The following is a 14,979-nucleotide window of genomic DNA, read 5'->3' as shown; positions in this document are numbered from 1 at the left end:
ATAAATAACTTATATGTAGAGCTGTGCTAGGTATTTGCCACTATTTGATTCGACCAATTTATTTTGCAAAATTTTGAGCTATTTCAATGGTCGTATTTTGACACTTACTCATGAGTAAGTCTATGGAGCTTTAGGCTGGAGCAGTGCTGCCAGACATAACATTTTTAGAAAGGCTAGCATGGTGCTACAAAGACGAAAGAGTCAACAATTTTAGAGTCCTGTAGGCTTTATAATGCATTTGAATTGATATTAATCTTTGGATAGGATTTGATTTGCTGCATCGACCAAAGAATCAACCAACATGTTGGGACTCCGTAGGATTATAGGATTGAAAATAAGATTTTTACTCTTTGCTAATTTCTTAATAATTTTGTCAGCGAATGTATTTAATTGTTCTTATACCTTTTTTTGTTATATATTACGAATTTAGAAAGGTAAAATGTTGTTTTTATATCAATATCTTGGTTATTGTGTTTTATTTACACTTTTTTAACTTCGTGGAATGGTTTTCATGTTGTTTTAGCTCGTAATTAATTTTAAAAACCAAGGCTTAATTAGTTAAAATATTAGTTTTTAACTATTTATTACTTGGGCCTGCGGTATTAATTTAATTAAGTACCGCGATAATTAAGTGGTACTATAGTTAATTAGGTAGTACTATAGTTAATTAAGTGCTACTATAATTAATTAAGTAGTACTATAGATGTGGAGAGAAGCACATTGTGAAAAACTAATTGAAAAGAGACTTAAAACCGTTTTAAGTCTCTTTTCAATAAGTAGTACTATAGTTAGTTAATTAAGTAGTACTATAGTTAGTTAATTAAGTAGTACTATAATTAGTTAATTAAGTAGTACTATAATTAGTTAATTAAGTAGTATTATAGTTAGTTAATTAAGTAGTATTATTGTTAGTTAATTAAGTAGTACTATAGTTAGTTAGTTAATTAAGTAGTACTATAGTTAGTTAATTAAGTAGTACTATAGTGAATGAGGTAGTACTGTAGTTAATGAGGTAGTATTGTTGTTAATTGTGTAGTAATGTAGTACGGCATTCAATTAAGTTGTTATGCCATTTATTGAAAGTCTAGACTTCTTTTGGAGTCTACTCACATCCACAAGCCACTATCGAGTTCTTCTCTTCCATATGACAATTTTATATTTATCTATTTATTTATTTAACCAGTGAAAACGCTTATAAAGCTAGTGATGGCTTTTATACGAGCTTCAATACAAAAATAATGGTAACAATCATTTATCCAAACTCAATATTGGTATACTTTATATAACTCCTCAACATTTTAATTAGGGTCTAACGGTGGTACTTCGGAGGTAAATAGATAGCCTACTTCGAAACGTTAATACTGAACCGATTCTAATCGGTGACATAAATTGTAATCTTTCTGCAAAACCTTAAGCAATAAAAAATAAACTATTAAGAGAACGATTCTAGATTTAAAAAACTTACAACTTCGTATACTAGAATGAAAAGGCTGACGCCTTGGGACGGGAGGGTGCAAGAGCTGGGTTTAGTGGGCCTGTATTTGCTCTTCCCATCCCCCGTGACATCCAAGTATATATCGGATTTTCAACTCAAGCTTTGGCTTGAGATGAATGGTCATAGGCAGGACAAGGAGTTTATCCCTGGCCCCTCTAGGCAGAGAGCAAAAGAGCTACTCTCGCTCATTAAGACGAATATAAGGTTGGTAACTGGCCTATTTACAGGCCATTGCTGAAATGTATTGAGCAAAAGATGGCGCTATCTCTACCGCATCCAAACCTCCTGGGTTTACTCGAATCTTCGCGAGCAGCGATGATGAACAGAATGACCGGGCGATGTAGAGAGTAGCTATGCAATTACTATTGTTATACCAATAATTATTTTTTTTTGTTATATAACGTATTCGTTTAAATTAATTATAATAACTTATAGTAAGTCAACCTTGTTGTCTTTATTCAACGCCTAGACGAAACATAATAATTGCTAACTTAACAGACACCTAAATCTTATTGGAGTCAGTGATGACCCAATTTGTAGGGCTTGTCTAACCGAGGAGGAAACTATCACATTCTTTGTAGCTGTGACTATTATGCGGCTCAAAGGTTTGAGCATCTTGGTATGCATCGGTTGGAGACGCATGACTTCTTCAACATCCCGGCCCAACAGATTCTTAACTTTGTGTCGGAAATAGGACTTTTTTTTACCTAAAGTCACAGGCTGGGGTTGTACAAAGGTCGAAGTGCGAGGCTTTCCACCCCTTCAATAATAATAATTAGTAGGGGCCGGGTGGTTGGGTCAAGCGCAACCCTGCACTTCGACCAGAGGTCCATTGTGCAGCTACAGCCTTTTAGACTACATGGAAAAGCCCAGTGTCTGAAACGCAGCGCGAAATTTGCTTTACCAAGGTATTGGAAAGATCGCTCGTTTAAAGCCTGTGCATACCAAAATACTTTCATGGTACGAGTGTTTTTGCATTAATGCTGTGTCATTGAGAAGTTGAATTAGCAAAATCAAAAGATCTTATGTGTTTTCTAAAGTGAAAGGTTTTTGTTACAGGAATCAATTTGCAATTGAAGAAATCATGGTAGGTTTAAATACATACTTTTAGAAATCTTTGATAAAAGCAGTGATGTCCAGTTATGGGCATGGTAGTTATTTGATTTCACTGTCAACAAGCTTGTAATTTACTTTTGTCTCTACTAGGTTTAGGAATTTCCTTGTGAAAAATATAAATGCCGCCCCTAAAATAAAATAAAAAATATAACATGGTTACTCAGCCTTCCCTGAAATCTAGAAAAAAAAGGAAACCAAAATCATACCTAGGAGGATTAAAAAATGAAAATTAGCAAAAACTCTTTGGAGGTTTAATTTTAATTACTTAATTTACAAAACTAAGCTACGGTCGCTTTGGCGCCAATACTAGCGCCGTTGTCAGGCTAATTAGTACAGAGGTTTTTCTATGGTAAGAGCAATCTATTTTAATTAACCTTTTTTTTTAATTAATCATTAAAAACGTATCGTGATTCTCCTTATAAATATTTCCGATTACTTTGCAAACTTTTAAAAGTTTGTTTTGCTCCACTTCAATTATAATTTTTTAGTCTAAAATCACTGTGGCTTAGTATAAGCCCTATTTGCTATAAATTAAGTGATATTTTATTAAATTGTCAGTTTCATTTTACACCTGTCTATCTTCATTATTTTTGTGTTAATTACAGAAAATAAGTTAAACTCTAGGCCTAAAAATTAGATACAACTACCCTTACCAAAAAATAAGTTGGTTTTTAGTTGGCTTTTAGTTGGTTTACACATTTCAGTTGATATTAAGTTGGTTTTAAGTAGGCTCAAGTTTCCAGCATATTTCAAGAAACTAGTTAAAGGGGTAATAAGTTGGTTTTAAGGTGGTTTTAAGTTGGCTGGAAAATACTTCTTTTTTCTAAGTTGGTAATTAGTTGGTTTTTAGTGGTCAGAAAATTTCATATTATTTTTAAGTTGGCTTTAAGTTGCCTCCATTAAGCGAAATCAGAGTTGGTTTTAAGTATACTTCTAGTTGGTTTTAAGTAGGTTTAAACTTGGTTTTAAGTTGGTATTTGAGACAAATACCAACTTAAAACCAAGTTTAAATATTTTTTAGACAACTTATTTTTTGGTAAGGGTAATTTGTTTAAATATTGGTTAACCGGAAATCGCCAGTGTTAATTAAGGCAGTGAAATTCTATGGTACTAAAAGGAAAGAAAGTAAGCTTATGCCTCATTATCTTTAAAAAGGAATTTGTTTAATTTTTTAGTTATTTTAACATAACTGTGCTTATTTAAATTACTTAAGGCGGCCATTTTAGCTATGCAATTCCATGTCAGAACTTAAAAAGCTATTTGCTTTTTATTTTTAATTTTTGAATTTTAGTCTAGTTAAATGTTTTTTTTTAATATTTTCTAACAATATGACATAAAGCTCTCAGCAAGAGTAGCCAGGTTCGATACTAGTTTGTGGCTCTGGGTTAAAAGCTAGAGCAACTACTTCTGTGTTGAGTTTGGAAGTTTCACCCGATATCTTCGGGTTCCCCTTTCTATAAAAACTTGTAAAGGTTAATGGTAATATTAAGTGTAGGGAGCTGTTTTCTCTAGTGGCATGAAGAGATGGCCACCACCCTCCTATGTATTACAACCCGGCAAGAAAGTAAGTTTTGGCCTATACACAAGACTACTTAATTAAATTAAAATTGATTTTAAAGGGACATGTGTTTATTAATGGTTTATGCTTGTGCTTAATATCGGTTGCTAGCCTGAATTTTAACTCCTGACTAGTATTCTTTACATGCATTGCTAATGAAACCAATAACTGGGTTATGAGTTTCTAGGCACTGAGTTTAAGCCATAGTTTAGCATTCCAAGATCACATTATCCTTGAGTCGACACGGCATTTATCCTTTTCCAGTATTAAAGATTATATACTAATGACGAGGTAGTAGCTCACTGGAAACCTCTGGAGAGTAAATTGTTATTAGTGCTGAAAGCAAATTAGAGGTAGGATTTTCTGTAGAAAGTCTAGAATATTTGCTACACCATGCCTTTTGTCCATGTAGAGAAATTTGATCTTTTGAACTGAAAACTGGCAATTTTAAGTTTCAAAATTAAAAGGAGTAAAGTGTTTAAAAACATGCAAATATTCTAGAGGTCATCATTTTGGAAATATATTTTGGTCTCTTGTTGCCTACTTAAATAATAAACCTTTAGTAAGTCCTGTCCACCTTCCCAGTGTGAAACAATGTATGGAAGTGTAAATCATGTTTGATAGCTTGATCAGCTCAATTGTTTTCTTCTGTTTAATCTGTATTATTTTGCTTTATAGCAAAAAGAGTTGTTTCAAAATACCAAGGCGCCTAGTCTTTTAGTATGCAATACCAATAATGTGGAAATAGATAGTTTATTTCTTTATCTTTCTTTTCAACACAAAAGCAAAGTATCATATCGACACTATTAGACTCTTGGACAGACAAGCTTGTCCTCCTAACTAAGTCTTCTGTTATCCTTTTTCCTATCTTGGCTATTTTATTTTTGTTTAATTCAATGATCAATTGCACTTATGGGATGTATTATTGAAATTTGGTACATTCATTTAAAAGTGTGTGGTTTGGCCGTGTACGGGGCATTTCTTCAACATTGTACCAGGTAACAGCAAAATTATTCAAGATAGTAAATTTTAAGTTTGGTCGCATGCTTCTTAGAAGTTCATTGCTAAGAACTAGCGCTCAAGAGTTATTTTGGATTGGTTTTATTTTCATATATGTAAGGTAATTTACGAAGCAATGAAATTTTTGGAACCGTTATCCAGGTCTATTTATGTCTACTTCATAAAACATGTACAGAAATTGCACTATTGGTGCCAACTAGTGTGGGTTTATTTCTTAGGTATAATTAAATAAAATTAGCATAATTAAATTTAGTTTTAACCATTACATCCTAATATGCTTAGAATAAAGTAATTTTTTTAGTTTATGGCTGTTCATTGGACAACAAAATGAAATTGGAAATAAAAAACGTTTTCTTAAATGGCATTATTGAGGCGTCATCAGGAAGAAGTGAATTTGAAGATATAATTTGGTAATGTTCTTAGATTCACATTAAATCTCTTAGGGCACCATAGTCTTCCTTAGATTTTTCACGCGTATACATATATAGTTTAAAGCTTATACTTAAGTTTCTAATAAACATAAAATGCTCCATGAAAATGTTGTCACTACATATTCAATTGCTATTCCAAGCTTCAGAGCTAAGTGAAACTGTTTATTTGTGATTTTTAACATGGCGAGAAATAAATATAAGTCTTAGACTATATAGCTCCTGGACTGACTTGATAATGGTATATTTTCAGCATGAGAATAACTCTCATTGATGTATTGGAAAGTTATGTTTTCAAAATAGAAAAATTAATGGATCTATCTCAATGAAGAAATCAAAGAAAATCATTGCCAGCCAATTACCATTACCACTTTTATTGAACACTATGGGTAGTTTGTGGTCCTAGGCTGCTTTGCCCAACTAATATTTCCCCCCTTAATTGTATATTTTCAAGATGATCAATCATTTCTTTTTTTAAATTCTAAGGTGGAGTCTGTACACAGCTAGTTCAGTTGAGGGAACTAATAACTCTCCTTAAGCCAGTGCGTGAGTAGTAACTATTATTAGTTTCTTTTAAGTTTTATGCAAAATAAGTAAATTTAAAGCAGGTCTCTCAATTATTTACAGTTGGCCATTGCCAACTTAGTCAGTAACGTTATTAAGGTCCTTGGCGTTCACTAGTTAAATTTGATTTGAAGCCTTTTCTGAACATGTGAGGGTCCGGCTGTCACATTATTTATTGCACTGAACTTAGCCAACCCTTAGATTTGCCGCTGGCTTTTGGTGAAAAGAGACCACAGATATAGGAATTCATGTTGCCGTGTCACAGGAAAAATAAATTAATAACAAAACTACATGCTGTTGTTGGAATAAAAAGACAAAGCCAATGATATTTGTGTTAAATGCTTAGATACCAAAGTGATATGTAATTTAGTATAACCACAAGACTGTACTTAGTTTCATATGCCTGTAATCATTGTGCAGATTTTTAGGAAGTGCATGGCTAGCTCCTCAAGATTTATAAATATTATAGAATAAAAATAAATTGCAATACCAGTAATGAAAAAAATCATGCGTAACACATTAGCTCTTGGAATTTCTGATGTATTGCATGAAATGTAAATTTAATCATGACTCACAAAAAGGTTTATCATAATTTAAAAAAAAGACAGCTTCTACAATTCCCACTACAAATTCTAGGTGTATCTTATGACAAGTTAGAAAATAAAGAACACTAAAGGCCTTTTCACACGAGCCAACTTTTTGACCCAACTAGATGAGTAAACTTGAGTTGAGTTAACTAGTTCGTTCGTGTGAATAAAAGTTCGATGAGTTGATAAACTAAAAAAGTACACAAGAAAAGATGTATCACTGATCAATTTTTGCTGACTCAGTATTTTGATTTGAAAAGTTCGCTCGTGTGAAAAGGTCTTTAGTCATGTTTCCATTGATAATGTGATAATGGGGAGCAATTTTTATGTACCATTTGTATTTATTTCAGTTTCATTATATCTGAATGATCATTCCTTTATCACAGACGATCCCTTACCAAAAAATAAGTGGTCTAGGAAATACTTTAAGTTGGTATTTGAGACAAATACCAACTTAAAACCAACTAAATACCAACTTAAAACCTACTTAAAACCAACTTACAAATAATATGTCATTTTCTGACCACTAAAAACCAACTAAATACCAACTTAAAGAAAAAGGCATTTTCCCACCAACTTAAAACCAACTTATTACCAACTTAAATGTGAATAGTATTGAATACCAACTAAATACCAACTAAAAACCAACTTATTTTTTGGTAAGGGATTAACCACTACAAGAGGTGAAGTACTGCGCCCACGAGCCAAAGAAATCTTGCAATATGCATCAAAATTGTGAAATACTGCCTCGGGACATAAATGGAATCTTAACGTTTTTCCCCTCCACCTTTATAGTGCTGAGAAAACACACTTAAAATCAGGGTTCGCAAAACCCAGCCAAAACAGGATTTTGCCGGGACATGTGGGAAAACCGGTGAAACAGGCTAAATTACTCATTAATATATCTATTAAGTTACGAATTTGTGGTATAATTTCTTGTTTGTGTATTATGTATAGACAGACGAGTGAATAGAATAGAAGAGAGTATCACTGCTTTTATTAATTTTTTATTGAATTTTGCTACTAGGTGTGGAAAAACCATGGAAATACATTTTTCCACACAGTTTTTAACAGGAAAAAACCGCGGTTTTTTCCACCCTTGGAAAAATCGTGCCAACCCTGCTTAATCTGGCCGTGGGCTACAATCACGGAAAGGGATAAGAATAGTTAACAATAATTTATTTCAATTATTTTAAAGTGTAGACGACTTAAGGGTTTTAATGGCAACAAATTTTATTGGTGGAAACTAATAGTCCATTTCAAATTTAAAGATTTATTATAAGGTTTTTTCAAACAATGAAAGTTGTATTTCTAATGACAACCTCATTTTTTTGTGCGTTTAGAATAAAAGAACGTTGTAATATTGGCCTAGCCAATGAAAGAAAAGTATCATAATACACATCCCGACCACAAAGGAAAATTTATTGGTTTTAAAACAACATCTTAAGTAAAAAGTAGTAAAATGTGCAAATTTATCCCTTTTTGTTTTAAATGTAGTTATGTGCTGAACATGATGCTATAATTTTTTTCTTTTAACAAAAACACCTATGGAAGTTTTACTGTGCATCAAAAAAAGGGCAAAAGTTAATTAATATTTTTGTCAAAATATTTATTTCTGAATTTTTATTGAATTCATTAATTCTGTGTTGGCTCTCTTTATAGTAAACTATTGCAGTGTAATAGCACTACCTATTAAGCAAGACCCATGCATGCATTTTTTTTTTGAAAGCCCAAAACAATTTGGATTTAAAAATTTGGGTTAAAAACTGGGAAGGTTTCATAACCACTAAGATATAATTATCAAAACTTTTTTTGTAGTTCTGAAGCATGGAGTCTATCAAAAAATTTCTAGATCAGACTGGTCTGCCTTACGTTTCAGAAACATATTATCTTAGGGATGTGCGAGTAGTGGTTTTTGGTGATCGAGTCGGGTATCGAGTACTCGACAAGCTTCTGTTGAGTAGTCGAGTCGGGTAATATTTTGGTCGAGTCGAGTACTCGATTAAGCTAAAATTTTTCCTTATTCGAGTATCAAGTATTTAAGAAAAATCGTTCGGGTACTCGAGTAGTTTGAAAAATCGCCCGGGGTTGTCGATTGAAGAAAAACCAGTAGCTAATTAAAAATTTTAATTAATTTTAATAACTTTAAAATCTAAATTAACTTAATTATATTATTCTTCTACTTAGCTTTAACATAGTTCCGTACGGTTTTTAATTGTTAAAAGAATACGTGAAGCCTAACACCCGAAAAACGCCGCCGTCAGAGTCGTGAAAAACCGCCTAAGTGAAGCTCGATTCGAAACCGAAACTTTAGAGAAAGTTCTAGAAGCCCGCCTTACTTGTTACTACTACCAATTCAAAGCTAGCCGTCGTACCGTATGTCTAAGAGTACCAGGTAACGATGGCATTTATTAATATCATAGCTGTGTACTGTGCAGCCGCGCGTTGAAGATAAAATAAAACGCTTCATCGGTGGAGAAAAGGGCTACCCTTACCAAAAAATAAGTGGTCTTGTAACTTTTTAAGTTGGTATTTGGAACAAATGCCAACTAAATACCAACTAAAAACCTACTTAAAAACCACTTTACACCAACTTAAAACCAACTAAAAGCTTTCTTAATAAAGACCACTTAAAGCCAACTTATAACCTACTTAAAAATTATAAGGAATTATCTGACCACTAAAAACCAACTTAAAACCAACTTCAAAAAATGAGTATTTTCCAGCCAACTTAAAAACAACTTAAAAACAACTTATTACCTCTTTAAATAGTTTATTAAAATATGCTGGCAACTTGAACCTACTTAAAACCAACTTAAAACCAACTTAAATGTGAAAACCTACTAAATAGCAACTAAAAACCAACTTAAATGTGAAAACCAACTAAATACCAACTAAAAACCAACTTATTTTTTGGTAAGGGTAGACGAAGAGAAAGACTCTTTTAGAGGGGGAGTGTGGCGTTTTTTAGACGATTACACGACGGGCTGAATATTATCGACGGGGAAATAACTCGACGAGTTTAGCAAGCGGCTTATTCGAGTAGTCGAGTACTCGAATAAGGCAAATTTTTACTACTCGATAATTGACGAGTATTTAAATTTTCTTATTCGAGTTTGAGTTTCGAGTACTCGACCTCAAAAAACGTCGGGTACTCAATGATGATCGAGTACTCGCACACCCCTATATTATCTCCAAAAATGGCATATCAAGATAAATCGATTTTTTTAATTCTTATTAAAAATAATATTAATAATAACAATAATCAGCTAGGCTAATACCCAACCCTTACCAAAAAATAAGCGGTCTAGGAAATATTTTAATTTGGTATTTGAAACAAATACCAACTTAAAACCAACTAAATACCAACTTAAAACCTACTTAAAACCAACTTACAAATAATATGTAATTTTCTGACCACTAAAAACCAACTTAAAGAAAAAGGCATTTTCCCACCAAATTAAAACCAACTTATTACCAACTTAACTAGTTTACTGAAATATGCTGACCACTTAAAACCAACTTAATATCAACTTAAATGTGAATACCAACTAAAAATCAACTTATTTTTTGGTAAGGGAATAATAACAATGCTACTACTACTATTTAGGTAACTGAAAACTAGTTGTTAGGGGTTTCTTTTAGTCCGCAATATAAATATAACAACGACTATCCCCAAAATTAAGTAAATCTCAGAATAATTTGACATAATGCGTTTTGTACGTTTATATTTGGCAGAAACGCATTGTGGTATAATAATACTGAGTAATGGCCATTGTGACTGTTACCCTGGGAATGCAGCCAAAGAAATTAGAGCAGACGAAATTTTACAAAATGAAGACTCTTATTGGTTAATTACGACATAATGCGTTTCTGCAGAGTAACAAAACTTTTCAATTTTAATGCGTTTTTGCATTTTCTCATCTCGGAAACTAGACCAGATAGAAAAATACGGACTTCAAATTTAGAATCGGCGACTAAAATTAGTAAGAGAAGCATTCAAACTCAAAAAAACAATGGTCGATAATGTGTTTCTGAAACGTAGGCCAGTAGTGGCCAAGAGACATGTGTTTTGGTAGTGTAAACCTTGAAGGTAAGCAATTTTTCATGATTTTTTTCATTGGATTGTGAGCGTAGAGGGGCGCCCTCACATTTAGTTTTGGTTCTAGAACAGAAATCCACTTGAGTTAATAGCTTCATATTTTTTTAATTTTCTGACAAGTTTCAGATTTTCTTAGCATTATTTCTTAGACTTTTTCTCCCGCTGCTTCTTTAGAGTATCCTTTGGTTAATAAAGTAAAACAATGGTAATAGGATCGTTATAATTAATAAAAAACCGCAGTACTTCGGCAGAATATGCCTTCAAGGCGGTTCCAAAATTAAGACTAATAAATTTAAGGATATAATCCCTTACCAAAAAATAAGTGGTCTAGGAAATACTTTAAGTTGGTATTTGAGACAAATACCAACTTAAAACCAACTAAATACCAACTTAAAACCAACTTACAAATATCTCATTTTCTGACCACTAAAAACCAACTAAATACCAACTTAAAGAAAAAGGCATTTTCCCACCAACTTAAAACCAACTTATTACCAACTTAACTAGTTTACTGTAATATGCTGACCACTTAAAACCAACTTAATATCAACTTAAATGTGAATACCAACTAAATACCAACTAAAAACCAACTTATTTTTTGGTAAGGGAAAATGAATACTTTAAAAGGAGCTACACTTAAAAACACAAAATAAATGTCCAAAAGGGTATTAATAAAAATAACGCTAAAAAGGAAATAGGACATAGTTACGGAATCAAACGTTTCAAATTGAATATTTACAAAATTAAAATATAAAACTATTACAAAGTCCCGAGATTAAAAATTAATCTATTTATTCTTCTGTCCCTTACCAAAAAATAAGGTTTTTAGTTGGTATTTAGTTGGTATTCACATTTAAGTTGATATTAAGTTGGTTTTAAGTGGTCAGCATATTTCAGTAAACTAGTTAAGTTGGTAATAAGTTGGTTTTAAGTTTGTTAATTTATATGTTTGTATTGTGTTTGTCATTTGATTTGCTTTACTCAGATCCGTTAATTTAGTTTTTGTTAACTCCAACGGAGTTCAAAGTTAAATTTTCCTCAACTCCCCGGAATTCAATTCAATGAAATTCCAGGTTGACTTTTCATCAACTCAACGGAATTCCAGGTTGACTTTTCCTCAACTCAATGAAATTCAAATTTAACTTTTCTTTAACTCAATAGAACTCAAAGTTGATTTTTTCTAATTACCAAGTCCCGTTTGTCAAATACAGGAATTTTAGTCGTACATCTTTAATATCAGGTTTTCTATGCAATTCTTATCTAGAAATTGTGTTATAACCAGGTTAAAACTTGTGGAGGTTAATGGTAACAGTAAGTGTAGGGAGCTGTTGGCCACCACCCTCCTACGCAATTTAACCTGGCCACCTGAATTAGGCCTTGAGTATTAGCGTAGCGAATTATTATTATTATCATTATTAATTTTGTATCTAAATAATTTTACAGCCATTAGTTTCATAATAATTACAGCATATTAATATCTTAAGATTTTGCTTTACACAACGAGAATTTTTCTGTTAAGTGTCTTCAGTGATATTTTTTTAAAGAAACTTGGAGCCGTGCTATGCTTTTAGAAATTTACCAAAGTGCTCGAGAATATTTCAAAGAAAATAAATCTGAGGTTTTGTTTGTATTTTAATTTTCAAATCCACTTGAAGGAAAAAAAAATGTTTTTTGAGAATTGGACAAATAAATTTTCAATATTAGCCTATGTAATAAATCAACTTTGACTAACATGCATTATCAGCAAAAACAATTGCTACTATCCCTTTAATGAAGAAAATCAATAAACAAACGGAGATGACTTATTGTATTGTTTGAAGTTATAAAAACTGTGTACTATTAATTAAAACATTTTTTTTAGGTGACTGGAGGATTTTTGAGTTCTGAGAAATTGAAAAGCATTTAAATTTTTAATGTCATTACTCTGAATGTGATTTTATTTTACTAAAAATACTGAATGTTTAACCGAATCCAACATAATTCTGTTACATAGATTTTGCTAATTGAAATCCTTTACTTAGGTTTCACAAAGATACTGCTTAGTTTTCTTATTTATGTTGGTCTCTAGTCCTCCAGTCTGCTTGTCATCATAGTGAGCTGTGCTGAAGTGTAGAACTTGTGCAAGATAATATTTTTGGTATATATTTTGCCCACTATAGGGTCTTATTTTTCTGGATATGGCATCCATTCTACATCACTTTACTATTCATAAAGTTAAAATTTTAGAAAAAAAAATTGGCAATTATTAATTAAACTGCCCTTTATTTCAGGGGTTAATAGCATGCATGTAAAAGCTAGACTGTCAAATCTAATGTTTCACTATTACAGAAAGCAACTAAAATTCAAATGGTAGTTAGTTAGATTATGAGCTGGAAATATAAGGAAGTTTTCAAACCAAATTAAGAGGATTTTGCCAAACCTAATTAAAAAGTTAGATTTTGAAACTAACCCTGGTTGTTTTGTTGGTTTAATATAATTTAATAAATGGGGCTAGTAGAGCCAGTGATGGTCGTGTATATCTTGCAGCGTACACAACTAAAGGTTGGACACGAGTTTTTTGGGGAGGATTTTTATATATGATGTATGAAAGAGCGCAACATTTTTAAGTGGCAGGGAGGGGGACGCCACTGACTAGAGCTCTGCATAACAGATAAATTAACTGACAAAATTTCGATTAATCGTAAATATTTTGGTTAACTGTTTATTTATGGATATTATCCATGGATAAAAAAGATTTAACATGCAAAAAATAATTTATTTTCAGATAATTGTAGGTTATGGATAAAAATAAAATAAGTGGTTAATTTTTATCCAAATGCCGAGCTCTACCACTGACCATAGGTTATAAAAGAATAATCTAATGAAACCCTACCATATACGGTTATTATAACAATATGTATTAAAATCACTAAGAATAAAAACAAAATATTTTATAAGACTAGTTTCGTTGACCATTCAGTAATTTCATCAGGTGTGTACAGCAGTGGCGTCGCCAGGTTTTTCTAAATTGGTGGAGCTTAAGCCATAAACTCTGGTCAGGGGCATCCCTTCTAAGGAGATGGGAGGTGGAAACCCCCAAAAAGTTTTTGTAAAGTTGAAAAATCAAGGCTGACTTGGCCAAATTAAGTTTTTGGTGGCCTTTTTTTTAGGAAGCATTTTTTCCAAAATAAATAAACTTTTTGTCAAGTGAAAAAGAAAAGTCAGTATAGTTGGCCAGATCAAGGCTTCTTCCTGTAGAGGAGGGGATTTTTGGAAATTTAGGTGGCGCTTCAGAAATGTTTTGGGTGGCTCTAGCATCGCCTGCACCCGTGAGGGCGTTTTTAAATATCCCAATTGATTACATATTCCAAAAATTAGCTAAAATGGAACTCAGGCTGTCATTACTATTAAAAATTACATTGCATTTTTTTAGGATCTAGAATATTTGGAGATTTTCTTGAAGTTAGTTAAACATAATTATGATTGATTTTGTTAATTTGATTATTTTTTATGTTCCGGCTTAGCAGAACATGCAAAAAATAATGCAAATCTCAAAATCCTGTTAATGTTAGGCGTATTAATTTAAAAAAACAGTTGATGGTTCTTTAAACAAGTAGTAAAAATAACATAAACATTGAACCCTTACATAGCTTTTGATTTTTTGATATGGAATTAAACATTTTTGGGGTTTTATTTAAAACATTTCGAAACGTCTCTGGGAAATGTAAGAGTAGGAACCAGTCCCTACATGTAGTTTGTATTATTTTTGTTCTTTATTAGGTGGTTTTTTTTTCGCTTGTCCGGGGACAAAAAGTGTAAACTTTTTACCCTAAGACGTTTTATTCGCCTGTTCTCGGGGTAAGATTTATCCTGTACCGAATTTTGTTAGCTTGTTCCAGAGTTCTAAGGTTAAATTTTTTACTCCTCCTCGAAAGGAGGTGTAGAGGGAGTAATCTAGCTTTGTCGTCTGTTTAAATTGCGTTTCACGAAAATATAATAATAATAATAAAAACCTTTACTCTTTAATTAACTACTCCCTTCTTACTCTAAATAATTTTTTTCGTCAAGACAGAATTGAAGTAAAATGACGTCATATGGCTACACTTTTTAACCTGCTCAAAAAACCCAGA

General features: G+C 32.2%; 1 long non-coding RNA gene across 3 annotated transcripts; it reads left to right on the top strand.

Moving 5' to 3' along the window:
• Positions 1-224: 224 nt before the first annotated feature.
• On the top strand, positions 225-12,719 carry LOC149959500 (uncharacterized). 3 transcript variants are annotated; one of them, XR_016478590.1, is made up of 5 exons: positions 225-434; positions 2,555-2,582; positions 5,491-5,599; positions 6,104-6,159; positions 8,587-12,719. It is a non-coding gene; the product is annotated as an uncharacterized LOC149959500 (long non-coding RNA). The 3 variants fall into 3 exon arrangements; XR_016478589.1 differs by having other exon boundaries at positions 6,104-6,163; XR_016478591.1 differs by lacking the exon at positions 2,555-2,582 and having other exon boundaries at positions 6,104-6,163.
• The last annotated feature ends 2,260 nt before the right edge of the window (positions 12,720-14,979 follow it).

The sequence above is a fragment of the Leiobunum rupestre genome, chromosome 2 (genome assembly GCF_980474605.1).
Source record: "Leiobunum rupestre chromosome 2, qqLeiRupe1.1.hap1, whole genome shotgun sequence".
Lineage (NCBI taxonomy): Eukaryota > Metazoa > Arthropoda > Arachnida > Opiliones > Sclerosomatidae > Leiobunum > Leiobunum rupestre.
The sequence above is the reverse complement of the archived record's forward strand: the minus strand, read 5'-3'. Positions and strand labels throughout refer to the sequence as shown.